This window comes from Mus caroli, chromosome 4, assembly GCF_900094665.2.
Source record: "Mus caroli chromosome 4, CAROLI_EIJ_v1.1, whole genome shotgun sequence".
Classification (NCBI taxonomy): domain Eukaryota; kingdom Metazoa; phylum Chordata; class Mammalia; order Rodentia; family Muridae; genus Mus; species Mus caroli.
This window is the reverse complement of record NC_034573.1, coordinates 51881275-51893818: the sequence shown is the minus strand read 5'-3', so window position 1 is coordinate 51893818 and position 12544 is coordinate 51881275. Positions and strand designations below refer to the sequence as shown.

General features: G+C 40.3%; 1 protein-coding gene and 1 pseudogene across 10 annotated transcripts in view; both read left to right on the top strand.

Annotated features, from left to right (window-relative positions):
• Lpar1 (lysophosphatidic acid receptor 1) overlaps positions 1-12544 on the top strand; it is a 114158-nt gene that overhangs the window by 69896 nt on the left and 31718 nt on the right. The window lies entirely within an intron of this gene.
• Positions 155-1239, top strand: LOC110292581 (annotated as a pseudogene).

Here is a 12544-nt window from a genome sequence, read left to right as displayed (position 1 = left end):
AAGGTCGAGGTCAAGGTCAAGAGAAAGAAAATGAAAATCAGATAACGATGGAAGAAAGCAAGGAACCGGAGTAGAAGCAAAGAGTGTGCTAATTTGAGAAGAGACTGAACTGAAGATGCTGCAGACTCAGATAGCAAAATAATAAGCCTACTTCATGGTAAGAACCAATTTCTTATTAAAACAGGCAAGAAGACATGAATCCAAAGATAAGTCCTCTGAGAGATACAAGTCTGAGAAGCACAATGACAAAGAACTTTCTTCTGACAAAGGAAGAGAGAGATTGTATTCATCTGAGAATGGTGAGGACAGACATAAACACAAAGAAAGGAAGTCATGACGGGGCAGAAGTCACTCAAGGTCTAGAAAGGGGCCATCGCAATAGAAGCAGGGAAAGGAAGAAAGGATCAGAAAAAAATCTCCATCCAGAAGCAGAGACAGGAAGAAGTCAAGATCTAGAAGCAGAGTTAGAAAACTAAGAATCAGTACACATTCCTGATCAAGATCGAGACACAGGCATGGGACTAGAAGCAGGAGCAGATCAAGGAGTCAAAGTCAAGATAGAAAGAAGAGAATTGAAAAACCAAGAAGATTTAGCAGAAGCTGAAGCCGGACACCTATTCCACCTTCCTTCAGAGGCAGAAACATTAGATGGATGCCAAAAAAGTACTAGAAAGGGCAAAGAAATTATAAGAACAACGAGAAAAGGAAATGTTGAAAAGCAGAAACAAGAAACTGCTGCAGCTGCTGCAGCCACGGGAGATTCTGTTCTTAATGTCGCTGCAACGTTGGCATCAGGAATGCAGGTTACTCCTCAGATAGCTATGGCAGCTCAAATGGTAGCCCTGCAAGCTAAAGCCTTGGCAGAGACTGGCATAGCAGTGCCCACCTACTGTAACCCAGCAGCTGTGAATCCAGGGAAATTTGCTGAGCAAAAGAAAAGGAAGAAAATGCTCTGCCAAGGCCAGAAAGGAGGCAACACATCTCAGTCTGCTGAAGTCTGGGAAGAATTGAATTTTGGAAACAAGGACCAAAATGTCCAATTTAGGAAGTTAGTGGGCATTAAGAGTAAAGATGAAGCTGGCTGTAGCTCTGCTGATGAAGAAAGTTACAGGACTTTGAAGCAACAACAAGAAGTTTTTCGCAATCTTGATGCTCAGTATGAAGTGGCAAGATTACAAACCCACACACAAAGAGGGTTTGGGTTTCACATCTTCAATGTGTGGAATGGAGACAGTTTGAAAACATATCAATTTGGGACTTTATAGACTTGTTCCGATGTTGGGTCCTTGCTCACCACACAACTAGTATTCAAGCTTGCCTGGGTGCTGCATTGACTTTCATTTATTGAAAAATACGATTTTTTTTTTTTAAATATCAGATCAACAATACTGGTGATCGTGTTGTAATCAGGTTAAACCCACTTCCGTTAAACTTGACAGGACTACAGAAGGACAATATTTTTTAGTTCATGAATTCTACTTTTTCAAATATATTAAAGCTTTGGGTAGGATAAAATTTCATACATGGATTTTCTCATGTCTGCTGCCTTATATACTTTTGTACTTAACCTTTTACAGTTATTTTCATCTCTTGAAACATGAAAGCAATGTTATGTAGATGTTCTTTAGAAGATCTGGCCATTTGGTATATAATCCTGCCCACAAGCTGGGCAGTGATAATAAAAATGGTTTTCTCAAAAAAACCAAAAAAAAAAAACAAAAAAACAAAAAACAAAAAACAAAAACAAAAACAAAAACAAAAACCCAAAAAACAAACCATAACATTTTTTAGTTGCCCAAGATACAGTTGTGTAGTGGCCTGAGATTTCTTTTCTTTTCTCACTGAAAATCTATTTTTTCATAAAATATATTTTGGTCATGTTTTCCCCTCTTCTGATCCTTATCAGGTCATTCGTACCTCCCCACCCACATAAATTTACACCCTTTCTTTCACTCTGTCATTAGAAAATAAACAGGTCACTAAGAAACAAAAGCAGACTAGGAAACAAAAGTAACAGAACAAAACCCAAGAAAAAGCACGAGAAATACATATAGATAAACATATGCACACACACACACACACACACACACGGAGGGAGGGAGGGAGGGAGGGAGGGAGAGAGAAAGAGACAGACAGACAGAGACAGAGAGAGAGAGAGAGAGATCATAAAAACACAAAGTGGGAAACCATAGTATATAAGCAATAACCTGTAAAGTAAAAACAAAATGAACAAACAAAAAAGCCCACCACCATAAAGAATAATGAGACAAAAACTCTCTAAAAGTATCCTTGAGTTCATTTTGTGTTGGCCATTTACTCCTGGGCATGGGGCCTGCCTTAAGTGTTGTTTTTATACCAAGTGAGATTCTGTTGGAGAAAAATATTTTTTCTATTGTGAGCCATTGTCAGTTGGAGATAGCTTGTGGATAAGGGGTGGCACTTGTGCCCACTTCTCCCTCCAGCACTGGTACTTCATCCATCTGAGATCCATGCAGGCTCTGCATGCTGCCACAGTCTCTGTGAGTTCATATGTGCATGTTGTGTCTAGAAGGCCTTGTTCCCTTGGTGTCATCCATCCCTGTTGACTCTTACAATTTTTCTACCTTCTCTTCTATACAGTTCCCTGAACTTACAGGGAGGGATTTAATGGAGACATCCCATTTAGGACTGAGTGTTTCAAGACCTCTCATTCTCTGTACATTGTCCAGTTGTGGCTCAAGGTATTTGTTCCCATCTACTGCAGGAGGAGGCTTCTCTCCTGGTGGTTGAGCAAGTCAGTGATCTATGAGTACAGCAGAATGTCATTAGGTGTCATTTTATTATTGTTGCACTCCTTTAGAAGATCAGTAGCATTTGGTTTTCCACTGGGTCCATGGCCTATTTAGTCTAGGGTTCTTGGCCACAAGAGCAATGTTGGACATAGGTTTCATCTCATAAATTGGGCCTAAAGCCAACCAAATAGCAGTTGGTTACACCCACAACTTTTGCACCAGCATGTTTTGCAGGCAGGTCACTACTGTAGATTGAAGGTTTGTAGCTGGGTTGGTGTGGTACTTTTCTTCTCAGAGTACGTTTCAATACCATGAACACTAGTCAGTAGGGGTGGACTAGGTAGGTCCAGCTCAATTTCTTCCTGTTTAGAGAGGTGAGTAGTTGTTGCCTTCAGCAATAGGGACTTACTATCAGTGTGTGGACAGCAACCAGTAGCCTTGGCAATAGCCTGAGATGAGCTATGGGACCTCTTTGACCAACAACCTAATTAGATATATCTTACTCCTGCCACACTTGGTATAGAGGTAGACTGTTTCTCTAGCAAGTGTAAGACCCCAGAGCAGGTTCCCTAGAAACACAGACAAGCAAACTTTATTTCATCTTTTCTATGGATGTTGAGCATAAAAGTCCTGTAATTATCTTTGTTCTCTGGAAAGCCCCATGGATAAGTAACCTGGGATTATGAAACATCTTTGAAATTATTATTTTTGCACATGTTAGTCCCTGAAAGCAGATAGAGCCTTAATTTCTCTTAAATAAGTTAGCATCCCTGGAAGAGCCTTCATCCTATTCTCTTGGGTCGATGCAGATATATCATGATGATGCTCTATGGTTGCATTGATTGTGACCTTTATGTAGACTGTGATTCAACAGCTTACTCAGATCCCTCAGGAAGCATCCTCACCAGGGTCACCATCTCCTCAGACATAAAATGTCTAATGTCATCCAAAGCCGGATGAGTACAGGAACAGCTTCCTCCTTGCTTAATAACCAACAAAGCCATTTAAGTATCTCTCTGTGCCACCAGACAGTTTCACTGGAATTGGAGAAAACACATCTCAATTTTCCATGGATACAATCTGTGGATGAGATGATATGTATAACCCAAGATATTTTGCTTCTGTATTGATTCAAACATTTGTTGCATCTAAGAGTTGATGGACATATGTATGTGTTTCATGTGTGTGTGTCTTCCACTTACAATGTCAGGCACCATTTAGTTCATGGAGCAGTAAATGATTACAGAACCCACCAAGTTCTTGCTTTAATCTTGGCCTTTGCTTACTCTCTAATATATCCACACCACACACTGTACTTAACAATTCATGTAAAGTTAACATCTGTGTCTCATTGGGTAGCTTTTCCTCTGCCACAAGAAGACTACTACTACCCATCATACAAATTTCAAATATATGTATAACAGAAGTAGTGTCATTTGAAGCTTAAACTATCAGTCTCCATATAGATCAAATACAGTTACCTTTCTCCAGAGTAAATACTAATTCTGTGGCCACAAAATGAAAGTTTTAGAACATGGAAAACTCCAGTCAGGATGATACGTAAAGAAACTGGGTAAGGCAAGATGGGAATATGATTCTAATTTAGGGAATAGAGCGCAATAAATGAATAACAACTCTTTTTGAGAAAAGAAGCAAGCATGAGTGGGTGGATAGGATATCCATGGGGGAACAGTAGAAAGCTCAGAATAGGAAATTCACCACCCAGAACAGTCAGGTCTTTGTCACACTGATGCCTGATGTTTCTTGTGCCATTCACTCTCCTGCTAGAAGTGGCTCTACTCCTAAGAAGGTCTGGTTATTTGGAAAACATGAGTTCATCTCATGGCAATGAGAGCTGTCATTGGTGTGAAGCTCATTTCATTATAAGTTAATCAATTGATAATCTGGACTTTGTTTTTACCTTTGACCTTGGCTTTTTCACAAATGTTTTTTGATATTTGAAACTATGATCTAGGGAGATTTTGAACCTGATGAAGGCCAGAGGGGACTGAATGCTTTGTGGTCTCTTTTCTCTATGTAGTCATTCACGGGCTGACTGGCTCAAAGCAGGTACTCGACAACTAGCCATTGGATGGATGAATGGATGGATGGGTGAATGAATGAATGAATGAATGAATGAATGTGGTAGCAAAAGCAACTTCCTGAGCCTTTAATATGGAAGAGCAGAAAGCTGTAGTGAACTCAGTGTGGTATCACTTTAGTCAGCTATAAGTGAGACATACTTGCCCATACTTTTACCATGTTCTGTAAGTTTAAAAAACAAGCTTTTTTTTTTTAAATTTTAATTGAGATAGGGTCTCACCATGTAGCCCAGGATAGCCTTGAATTCATGGTTTTTCTGCTTCATCCTCCTGAGTATTGAAACTGAAGGCATGCCTCCTCACCACAGCTGGCTAATAGCCTGTGACCTCTAATTAGAATATGAACAACTTAGAAAATGATTAGCTACTGGGAGTGTTCAGTTAATAACTAACCCGTTATATTGTGATTTACTCTGGGCTAGCAATGACTTATCACTTATGTGGAAAAGCCTTTGTTTTTCCTGTGTGAGAAATGGTTTATGATTTTAGACATGTGCAGTGTTCATGTCCAAGCAAGCATTTGTTGGTCAACAGCTGAGTTCCTCAGCATTCAACTTAAAAAAAATATATTAAGAAAAGGCATCTTGGAGTTTTATAATTGCAGGATTGATTGTGAAGCATGAGAGCACAGGTAGTCACTTGTAAGTGAGTACTAGGTCTTAATAAGAATTTTATTTCAAATATATACAGCATTACTTTCATACAAAGTGCTCAAACTACCTTGGAAGTTTATATTTAGAAATAACCCTACAGAACATGGGTACGATGATTGGTTTGCTGTGTTTGCTAAGAACCCTAGGTAGGTTGCCCAAAGTCACATAGGTCATGCATATAGGAGCTAGAATTTAATACAACTCATGGCTGGGGTTCCATGGTCCTTGAGATTTTCACTTATGTGTCAAGCTATTTCTCAAGAATAAAACCAACCTGTGTCTTCTAGGAGAGTTTACAGGCTGGTGGGCTTGTGTTGATTCTAAGACCCTCCCTTGATACTACCTAACCCTACCTTTGCCTTGTTTCCAGGGTCATAGAAAGCCTTGAAGGGGTGTTTCTTTTCTTTTTCCTGCTTCTAATGACTGCCAGGATTCTACTTATCTTCTATGCTTTTCCAGAGTTTAGTATTGCAGCATCCACAAACCAGCTGCTTCTCGCTAAGGGGAGTGTTTTGTTCAAGATGTAGTTGCCTCTCTGTTCCTCGCTCCAGTGTGAAGCTACAGAGTCCCTCTCTAGCTCCAGTTTCCATCTGCTTGACATTTTACCAAGAATTCCTTGAGTCGGCTCCCCGAGTGACTCAGGCAGTGGAGGCGTCCTTCCTTATTTGACCACAGGCTCTCTTCGGATATGAGTCCTTTCCTCTCCCACTCTGTTATTTGTGGTGGTACTTCTACTGAGGACCATCAACAATGAGGACCAGACTTCAGAAAGGAAAGGAATCCTGGGGAAGGTGTGGTGGCATTGACATCTGACCCCTGCGAGGCATATCAAGTAAAACAAGTGTGGAGGAGCATCTCGCTTGGCAAAGAAAGATACACGTTTCCCAGGTTTGATCCATTTCAATGGCCAGTGGTCACTAGTAAGGATAAATTACCCATTATTATCCATGGACTTTGTGCCAGAGACAACACTCACCACCACTCTTGAGTGTTGTTTGGACCAACTATTAGGGAAAGTTTCATTTTCTTCCCCTAATTTTATATTGAAGTTCCTCAGTGAGTATATGGCAAGTAATTTGTGGACAGTCTTGCTGTTTGTAAGTGGTAACAGGGAATTCAAGCTGGAGGCATGGAGTCCCTGCACTTCCAACACAGGGTGCTGACTCTTGACCCTTTCAGTTTAGTTTAGTGAACTTGATGAGTGCTAATTCTGTGCTAAGGGAGAAGCAGACCACCAGGACAAAACTTTGCAGGGCCCATGTTGGAGGAGCTGTTTTCAATGGGACAAGGGCAGAGACTTTGAGTGAAGGTAGGGCAGGACTCGCAGAAGAAATGTTCTCTCACTTTTATAGATTGGTTGACTCAGATCCTCATTTTGGCCTCGACTATCTGGGTGATGCTAGGTGAATTACATTCTCTCTGTTAATTAAGGGCTCTCTGCCTTTGCTTGAAGGATAAGTTGGCCAGATTACTTTGATTTTCAAGATACCTAGGCTATTATTTCTTTTATGGACAAAATAAGGCTAAGCTGACCAACCTCTAAGACCTTTCTAGTGGAAAACTTAGAAATCAGGTCAGATCAAAAGCACAGACTGTCCTCTCTATGCACAGTGCCCACTTCTTCCGTAATTCATGTTAAGACGCTCTGTTGAATATTAAAGTCTGTGGTGCCTTTATTGAGAATCGTCTTGGAGAAAGACGTTTTGGCATTTCATTTTCCTTTGGAGACCTGGGTGGCAGGGAAGGAGGACTTCCCAGTTGGCCCTGCTAGTCAGAGAAGGGAGTAGTAGACACAGAGTCTCTTCTTCTCTGGCCACAGGTGACGGAGTTACAAGTCCTCTTTCTGTGGAAGGGAATTAAGGCTACCTCAAGTGTCCTTAGGGCCCAGTGGCATCCCTGTAAAGGCCTCTTTGAAGAAGAGACTGAGGGAACAGTCATGAGAGTCATGATTGTTTGACCAGTTCCTAGGTTGGCTTGGCCCTGTGTGTGGTGGCCGGGGAGACACCCTGCAGATATCCTGCTGCACTGCCCCAGCCCCAAGCCCCAGGCTCAGGTCAAAAGAGAAAACACCTTTTAAACAGCAGCCCTGTGTACTCCTTGTTACCCATCTCCATTCAAATATTTTTATTCCAAAGAAACATTCAAACAGAAACAAAACCCCCCAGACCACATGGGTCCAAGAGCTCTCTTTGAGGTGGAGACAGAGGATCCTACTTGAAGCTTGTTCTTATTTTAGGCCAGTTAGGAGTGACTCAGGCCTGTCGGCCTGAGACACCACATAGACGCCGAGTGCTAAGGCTATTTGTCCTTACATGGAATAACAGATACAAAGATATCTTTACTGTGGTGATTTTGACTAAGGTGGGAATTGCACTTGCCGAGGGACTGGAAACTTATATTTGGAGTGAAATGGCACAGTTGGATGATTGAGAAAAATGCCTTAAACCTCCTCCAGCCTCTGTTTCAGATTCAGGATTATATGAATAGATTCCTATATGTAGATAGGTTCCTTGTTCAGCCTTTTACAAAGAACATTTTCTATAGGAAAGAGAGGAGTCCCCAACTAGTAAGTCTCAGCCACACCTGCCCCTCCATCCTTTTTCAGACACACCCACAGCTACCCACCTACCAAACCCACTCTTGCACACAAGGATGCTATGCCACTTTTCTGACACAGTATAAAAGTACATTGTGTTTTAGCAGCTCAGTCCGATAGCAGGTTGCACATTTTATTTTGAATGTCTTTTCTTGTGATACACTTTTGCCATTACATCTCTTGCCTTTACATGTTTAGTGTCCATGCATAGGAAGTGGCAGTTTTGATCTGCTTCACTCCACACAGGTGAATTTAAATGGGGTTGAGTGAAAGAGACCACTTGGACAATATCAATGATTTGAAGATCATGTCTTCTATAGTAGATCTACAATAATTAAGCTGTAGTTAACAGCCCAGAACTCAGGTAGAACTCCTTTCTTTTCCCCTTTGATAGGTGGTAAAAGACCGTATCTAGAGTATATGGAAAAACTGTCAGACAATATATGACTTCATTTTTTTTTTTTTGTTTTTTTGTTTTTTTGTTTTTTTGTTTTTTCAAGACAGGGTTTCTCTGTGTAGCCCTGGCTGTCCTGGAACTCACTGTGTAGACCAGACTGGCCTCAAACTCAGAAATCTGCCTGCCTCTGCCTCCCAAGTTCTAGGATTAAAGGCATGCGTCACCACTGCCCGGCTAAAACATCATGTCCAAAGACAACTTACAGAAGAGAGAGTTTATTTTAGCTTACAGTGACAGAGGAGTAGGAGTCCTGTGGTGGCAGAGCAGAGGCACAGCAGATAGTGGCAGTCATGATGGAGCAGGAGCAGGAAGCTCAAAGCTCACATCTCATCTCCAAACACAAAGAAAGAAAGCAACTGGAAGAAGGTAGGGCTCTTTACTAAAGCCTACCCCCAGTGACTTACTCTTCCAGAAGGCTCCCCACTTAAACTTCCCCAAACAGTCCCTCCAACTGGGGACCAAGTTTCCAAATGTTCAACACAGTGGGAGATGTTCCCCATTCAAAGCAGATCATGAGACCTTGGGCCATTCTCAGCTGCTCCCGATTTCACATTGTGACCACTTATTGGACCTTTAAAATGGCTTCCATCAATATTCACCTAGGCAGGAAAGGATGAAGCCCTTCTTCTCCCTAATGCTACCTTCCAGTCTCTTTTGAGAATCACTTTGGATATTCCATGATGTTGGCCTGTAAATGAGACCTCAGACTCTGAAACCCTACCTATCTGATAGATGCTAAAATGAAACCTACCCCTGGGGATTTGCATTGATTGTCTCAGTGTGATAGGAAGGAACCTCTGCAGCCTGAGGCTCAGTGTGATTTCATTGACTACTCAAGGGACATTTGTCAGGAGGTGGTTTAATAACACAGCTCCATAGCCTGTATGTCAGGGATATTTGTTAGGCTAAGGCCCAGGGCTAAATTGTTAGTAGTATTTTATTTTCACGAACAAACTGAAGGCCTTCTAGGCCTCTGTTAGGAATCAGGAATGCAAAGGCCAATGGTAACAGGACCCTTGCTCTTAAGGACTCCCATTTCAGTAGTTAGAATAATAATAAACACTATAATGTGGTAATGTGCAAGGACTGTTGGGATGTCACAGTGCACCTGGGCAATGTCTGGAAAGGCTTCAAGCTGTACATGGAGTTGAGATTTTATATCTTGTATGGGGCACACAAGCTTACCAAGTACATCCAGGTGAAGGAAATATTTCTCTTACATATTCTTTACATGTTGAGTTTAATAAAAATTTTAGTCATTTCCTCCAAAATATAATTATTATATCATTTGCATATGACAATAATTTTTACTGGGGCAATGGATCTCCATATAAATTCCTGGAGATATAAGTGGAATCTTCTATAATGGTCAAACAATATTTTTTATTCTCATGTTACCTATATTTTAAACTGCTGTAAAGTGTTTTATCTGTCTGTCAGTCTGTCTGTCTTTCCATCTTCCTAGCTTATCTATCTATCTATCTATCTATCGATCTATCTATTGTCATCTGTTTGTCTATCATAGATACTAAATATCTTGGCATTATATTTTGCACTACTATATTATGTATACTATAGTATACTATACTATATAGTATATAGTAATTGTACTATATATATGTATATAATGCATATTACATTCAAGTAGATTGGTATCATCACATAGTTATGAAGTAGGTAGATATTGAATGGTTACTACTCTAGAAGGAATGAGATAGCTTTCTTTTTAAAAGATTTTTAAGTTTTAATTTGATGCATATGAGAATGTGGCTTCATGCTTGTGTTCATGTCATGCTCATGGCTGATGCTCATGGGATCCGGAAGAGGGTACTGGAGCAGCTGAAACTGGTATCCTCATGGAAGCCAGCAGAGGGTACTGGACCAGCTGAAACTGGTATCAGGATGGTCTCCAGCTGCCATCTGCTTCTAGGAGCTGAACCTGTGTCTTCTGCAAGAGCAAGCAGTGCTCTTAAGTGCCGAGCCATCTCTCTAGCCCCTGGGCTGACCTTCTACACATGCATATTAATATCCTATGGGAAATAGGAAGCGCTCTACAGTGATGTATGTGCACATGTTTACAACCTGGAAGGTTATTACTCTGACAACTGGACACCCATTTTGAAGCATGGTGAAACAAGTTTACTGTGGTACCTTACAGGTTGTTATGGCTGTGTGGGACTAGGGGATTTCATAATGTCAGTCATTGATTATTACAGCAAGAAGACTTCAGGACAGCTGAGGTTTATACAAGATCTTTGGAAACTAAATGTCATTTCTGATTTTCTGTTACAGATAGGCTAAATCCGTTATGAGTCTGGGATACATATGCATGCACACATGTGTGCATAAACATTCATACACAAGTATTGTCAAAATTTAGTAATTAAAAATTATTGCATATGATGTACTTATATAAACATGTGGTTTAACCATGGGATATGTTCTGAGAAGTCTGCTGTTAGGCAGTTTCATCATTATGTAAACATAGCATGCATACACACAAATTGAAACAGCTGTGAATATCATTATGAAGCAGTGTAATCTTGCTAGATCACCATCCTATATACAGTTTGTCCTTGTTTGAATATTGCTAATATAGTGCATGGCTCTTATAATAGGCAACATTTGCTATTCATTTGTTTAAGTTCAATTAGATATCCAATTTAGTGGAATTGTATTGGATATTTTATATAGCAACCTTGACACACATAGGAAATAACACATTTTAGATAACTTATTCTGTTGAGTATATTTTCCATAGAACCTTGGAGATAAATTTAAGACCAGAAAGTGGTTCACTTACTGTGGTGGTTTCAATGAGAAATATACCCCATAGGTGCATATATTTAACGCTTGGTCCTGAGTTGGTAGTGCTGTCTGGGGAAATGGTGCAAACTTGCTGGAGAAGATGAAGTCACTGGGAGTGGCCTTTCAGATTTCATACCCTTACCAGATACAGAAACAGAGATACGTGCATGCAGTTTGATGTTTGCTTTGAGCTTTTGTTGAAGACATGAGTTCTCAGCTTCTTGCTTCACCTGCCCTTATGAACCCTTCGTCTGCATCTATAGACCAAAATAAACTTTCTTTCGTGAGTTGCTTTGGTCATGGTATTTTATCATAGCCACAGAAAAATAACTAATATACTTATTACTATTTCTCCTTTTTATTTGATGTTTTCTGGAAATAAATAAATGATCTTTTCTAATCAAAGAACTGTATGATTGCTTCTCAGAAATTAAGCATGCACCTGCTGGTAAACAAATAATTTTGCACACTTCCAGGTCAAAATGGAATTATTGTCTTCTTTTACATATTCTTTGTCCTACTATATGTAAAGAAGCATTTAAACTACATTTGTTTTTCACGTAAATAAAGACTTATTTTTTTTTTACTCTTTTGAGATAGGGTCTTATGCCACAATTCAAGGTGGCTTGGAATTTGCCATGTAGTGCAGGTTGACCTTGAACTCATGACTGTCCTGCTTCTGCCTGAGAGCTGCCATGCCAAGCTAGTAAAGTTGTTTTCTTGCGTTTCTTACAACTTTGGTAGTTTCTCTTTGTGGTCTAAACTACAGCCTGTGCCTCTGAGAGGCTTTTTATTCATGTATTTGCTCGAAGATGATAGAGTCTAGACTGAATGTGGTCACAGCCTTACTTAAACCCTGGCACATCTCCTTCATCAATAGAGGACATATCAGAGTGATCCAAAGCAAATATGAAGTTCTCACAGGGTGACGCAGCAATAACAGGGTCTTTTTGAAGAAGTGGGATTGAATTTGGCTTCAGGAGACTGGAAATTCATGGCTTCACCTATTTATCCTGCCTAAGTAGACTTTTGTTGACATAAGGAACACTGCATTTTAAGTAGGGTTTCCATGAGTTCATTCTAAATGGGCGTTTCTGTGCTTCAGACAGCTTCTCTTTATGTGGCAAGTGTGAATTCACTTACCAGAGTTATTTTTC